This window comes from Vicugna pacos, chromosome 6 (genome assembly GCF_048564905.1).
Source record: "Vicugna pacos chromosome 6, VicPac4, whole genome shotgun sequence".
Taxonomy (NCBI): domain Eukaryota; kingdom Metazoa; phylum Chordata; class Mammalia; order Artiodactyla; family Camelidae; genus Vicugna; species Vicugna pacos.
This window is the reverse complement of record NC_132992.1, coordinates 34,958,408-34,964,009: the sequence shown is the minus strand read 5'-3', so window position 1 is coordinate 34,964,009 and position 5,602 is coordinate 34,958,408.

Sequence of the window (5,602 nt, the reverse complement as noted above, 5' to 3'; positions counted from 1 at the left end):
TTTTCTGGACTCCTGTTATAATTATTTTCTCTGCATCTCTGGTTGAATTATGTTTCATTTCCCCTTTGATAGTAGGAACAATGACTTGTACTTCTCTTGTATCTCACCTTCCTCACAATCCTCTAAAATGTTTAGCATGTTACCACAGTCTATAATCTTATTTAATTAAGAGATAAGCCTTAATAAAACATGGTTAGCATGAATAAGCTTAAGACATACTCCTGTGGTAATGTTATTCTGAAAACTATTTGGTTAAAACCATCAATAAATGTAAGTTTTTGTAATATGATAAGATGTTTCTAGATTAGATCAAGAAGCACCTTGGACATGATAGATTAGTAGATAGAAAAAAACAGACAATAAATGAAGTATATTTTTCCGATTTTTAAGTCTTTTTAAACACTCTAGCTTTGGGAACACGGAAAGATACATTGGCCCTGATTCAATTCTCCACTTGACATCATAGATCCAGATTCATATTTTGGTTTTGGTTTATTCTTGCATAGAATATATGTTTTCAGACACAATGACATTTAAATAATCTAATTATGATGCCTGAACCTCTCCTTTTTTTTTTTTTTAAGGAATGTTTGTTATTGTAAGGCATTGGGAGGTGTTTTAATCAGAGTTCTCCAGAGAAACAAAACCAATAGGTTGGATTACATAGATGAAAGATAGATGATAAGAGAGAGAGACAGAGAGAGACAGAGAGAGAGAGAAGAGGAGATTTATTATAGGAATTGACTCACTCAATTACGGAGACAGTAAGGAAGAAATTTGAACAATTTCTTCTCTTTCAAGTCCTTATTCCCTCTTTCATAGTCAGATTTCCTAATTACAGAATATTACATGGAATGAGACACTTTTCATTATACAAAAAGCTGGCCCAGGCCCATCACACCACTGAAACTTCTTCACTAAAAGTCATCTATGCTTAAAAAAAAAAAAGTAAAATGAATGGAAACTTCATAGAACTCAACTTACCTGAATTCTTAGCAGTGTTCAACATGGTTGATGACCTTCTCCTTTTTGAAACACTTTCTTCTTTTGACCTCAGTGACACCAAATTCCCCATGTCCCTGGTTGTTCCTTTTACAGACATCCCTTTCTCTGCCTGAAGATCAAATGTTTATTTTACTGAGGATCCTGTCCTCTTCTTGAATTATGTAATTTTCCCATGGGAAGTCTCAGTCAACATTTATATGCTGATGACTCCTAATCCAACAAAAACTCCTTCCTGAATTTCAGACTCAAAAAGCCTAAATGACTTTAGCACATGTGTATTTTCCTGCTCTACTTCAACTTAACATGTTCAAAAGTGAATTTAATATCTTTATCTTTATTGACTCCAAAATCTACTGTTCCTTCTCTGTTCTGCAGCTTGACAACCTGGTTGTCCAAGCTAGCAACTTGGTGACTTCTTAGACTGCGCTATTTCCTTCCCTGACCCATGTCCAATCCAGTATCAACTCTTTGATTTTTCTGCCTAAAAAGTTCCAAGCCTGTCTGCTTCTCTCCATCTCTAATTTTAGGCCTATGCGAGTATTAGTCTGACCAGGAAAAGTGGAGAACTTGAGTCCCCTCACTCTTTGATATATCCTATCACTTCCATATCCTCTAGGACTAAAAGAAGAGTTTTAAAATAATTCCGGATTAGCTGTACGTATTTTTAAGAGGCACCGCTCTCCTGCACAATTTAGGAAGGCTAACATAAAGCAGCAGCCTAAATTTGAGAATTGGTTAGGCTTGAGGTAAAGTCATATGACCCAGCTACTCCATACTTTCACCCCACTTACTGCCCCTACCACAGGTCTGATCACCCTCACCTCTTACTTGGATCCCCTTAACAGCCTCCTAACAAGTATTTCTTCCTCTAGATTTACACCTCCAGTCTACTGTTTACACTGTAATTAGACTAATCCATAAGTATTTGGGAATGAAAAAAAGATTGATTATAAGTATTTTAGACATTTTAAAATATGAAATCCCATCCCCCAATAGGAAGGTTCAGTCACTTCTCAATTAATTGGTTATAAAAAATTTCTAGATGTATAAGTGCCCTTAAAATATCAGAAAGTTCTTTTTCCACCACATTGTAGAACAAAACTCTTGTCTCCACTTAAAAACAATGCTAGGTACTACCCTCTTATTTCTTAAACATTTTATTCCATTAGGCCAATTGTTTGTTTCTCTGTTAGGTGTATCAATTCTAAAGCTAGGGAAAAATTGACAATGACAACATTCTTTCAGTGGCCATATATGTATGTGTGTGTGTATATATACATAACCATATATATAATTATAAGTAATGTATAATTTTGTAGTCACCAAATACAATATTTATATTATTATATTTTATATAGATATTTATATAAATACAAATATCATACATTTTATAATTTATAATTATATACATGATAATTTATAATTATCATATAGTTATTAAGAATGTCCTCATATATTTCTATAAGTATTGTATATTCATAGCAATTATTTTATAATGTAATATATATAATTATATGAAATTATTATTAAGGATATTCTTATAGTTCCTCCACAGAGAGGGTTACACTTACATCATGTAGTCTCCTCCATAAGTCTTCATGACATCCCGTTTCTTTTCAGCCCAGTGGAGGGCATATTTGTGAGGAAACTTGTTCTAATTTAGTTTGGGTGCAGTCAGCTTTACAGCCTTTGTGGTTTACCACTTCATGTCCTCCATGGTTGGCACAACCTGGATACATAAAAGCAGGCCTAATGATACTCTCAAGAAATATAGCACTCAGTTTTCTAGCCCTACACTAGCTACAACGCTGTCCAAATGGTTGACTTCTTCGGCTGCTTTATTAATTGCATTTAGCTTTCTTAAATTTCCTACACCACCAAGTTTTAATTAAGAAACTAATGAGAAGATTCAGAAACTAAGCCAACTGTTTTTCTTATTCTGAAACTGAAAAGAAATATATGACATGGCGTTGCTCCTAAAGGATACTAGAAAATTGTAATTCACCAATGTGGATATTATTCATAATTCTCCTGTGATGAAGTAGATGTGCAATGAGGGTAATGATTTTCACTTACAAACTTTTTTTTGGTATCAAGACCTATATGGATACAAAGATGAAAAATATTAAAAAGTAATAACAATTATGGTCTCAGTAGACCACATAAGGAAATTTACATAACATGGTCAGACATAACTACAATGCAAAGCAGAATCTAAAAATAAGAGCTGCCATTTATTGAGTCAATATATGCTAAGAATTGACCAAAATATTTATACGGATAATCACTAATCTTCACCAAAAATATGCTGTGGTTTTCCAGATAAGGAACTGGATGCTTGGAGAAGTTAGATAATTTTCCCCAGTTTGGCTAGGTCAGAACTTAAACCTAATTCCATCTGCTTGTCTGTCTGTAAAATTTTTGCTGTTTCATAAGTTCCAGGAAAGAGGCTCCAGAGAAGTTTTGTTGTGTGTTCAAAGTAAATTGTATTTGTCCCCAATTGAAGCAACAAGGGAAGGCTTATAATAAAGACTTCAGTAGTATTTATGTTGAAACATTTATTGGTAAAGGTTCTGGTAGAAAGTACATTATTGCAGGTAGAAGGAATAGCAAGAAAGGCACTTAGGAAAGAGATGAGTGTGTACTAAAGGCAGCAAATTATGTATTTTCCTTGTAGGTTAAGTGAAAGATGGAAAAGTAAGTTGTGGTTAGTTCATGGAAGTGCTAAGCAGTTGAAACTTAACACAGTAGGCTACAGGGAGCCATGCACGTTTTCTGAGAAGCATAATTACTAAAATATAATTGTACTCTAGGAAAATTTACCTGGCAGCAGCATGTAAATGGATAGGTGTGTGGGAGGGAGACTGAAAGATAGTGATAATTGTAAAAGGCTGTTGAAGTATTAGGATAATGTCCTGACCTGGAACAGTGGAAGTAGGAAGGGAAGGAGGGAAGACAGCTATGTCTTCCAAACTCCACAGCCTTTAGAATTGTTATTGCTCATCTTCAGATAATGGCGGGTCTAGAAACTGCAAGCCTTAGAAACAGTATGGCCCCATTTAGGTCCAAATTACTTTTAATTATTGACCTGCCTTAGATTCTGTAAGGAAGAAACATTTGGGAGAAATGTTCCTGTGCAGCGTGAAAGGCAGTTCACCATGAAAAAGGCTTAGTTCTCTCTGAAGTAGAAAGGAAGAGTTCTTAAATGGTATAATCAAACCCCTAGGTGTCTCATTGAGGTACTGGCATAACTGGTAGTGTGACTGAGACTTCCAGGCTGCAGGTTTCTCATTTGGAAAATGTGTATGGTAATAATTAGTCTCCTTGCCTCTCTTGACTTTTGTAGAAAGTCAAATGAGATAATTAATGTGAAAGTACTCTAGAAAATGAAAATTCTGTCTGCTTTTAAGGGTAGGCACTATTTTGTTTATGCCTCTCTGTAGTTCCCATTGTGCTGTATTAAACCCACAGTAGCAGTAGAAATGTTTATTGAACGACTGAGTGTACACAGAAGTTTTGGCAGGAGAATGGCTCTTGTACCAATGTTTTGATACTATGTGCTGTGTAGTAAATATGGGCCCATGTGTTGATCCCAAGTCATAAGCCTTCATAGAAAGAAGAGGAGAGGATGTAAAACATAATGATGACCAGCTCCGTTATAGAAATATGAAATACAGGGCAGCTACTACTGGTTCACTTTCTGCTAGAGATCTTTTAATGCCTACTCTAGAGGTGTAATAACTATGAGAAAACTCTTTAGTGAAACAGGCATGTAGACTGTAGACAGTATCCCAGAGATAGGAAAGGATAGGATCTCCTAGAACAGGTGCTTCATTGAATTATCCCTGAGGGAGGACAGGCCTGAAAGAGGAGTATCTAGTTAGTGTGTAAACTGTGAAGGAGGAAACAACATTTCTTCCTGTGACATCACTTTAGTCCCTGGGCAGTGTAAAGGGAAAGACCAAAGAGTGACATTCAAGGGAAAGAGGGAAAGCCACATACCTTCATTCACTCAACAAATATTTATCCAGCATATAAATGGCCACTTAGGGAAATGCACCATGACTGAGGTACATCTTTACCTCCAGAAGACACTGCCTTCAACTTACGGACTTTGAAGGCAGTACAATGAGGAATTAATTTATACACAAGCATATAATAAATTATGTTTCCAACAAATATTGAACACAAGTAACATGCAACTTTTTAAGGTATAAAAGGAATGGTTCATTTCTGAAGATGTTTTCACTAAATTGAAACACATTTACTCTATAACAGATGGAACAAAAAGGGAATAAAAATTAAACAAAAGAGGAATGAAAATCAGTAAGCTTGCTTTTCATTTAGTTGAATGATTTCTACCCTAAGATAATTCTCCTTTGATCATCAAGACATTGCTGGTTTGAGTTTTGACTCTAAGAGGAAGGCAGCTACTGTCCAAAAGTTTCAATAGTGGGTCTTTGTTTTTCAAGGTCATGGTGAACACTATTTTGAAGGCACTAAATTTTACAAAAGGGTGTGGATATGTGAAACAATCTTCTACAGAGATAAAACAGAATAAAAACAAAATCAGAGGAATCCAGCTGGATCCACATTT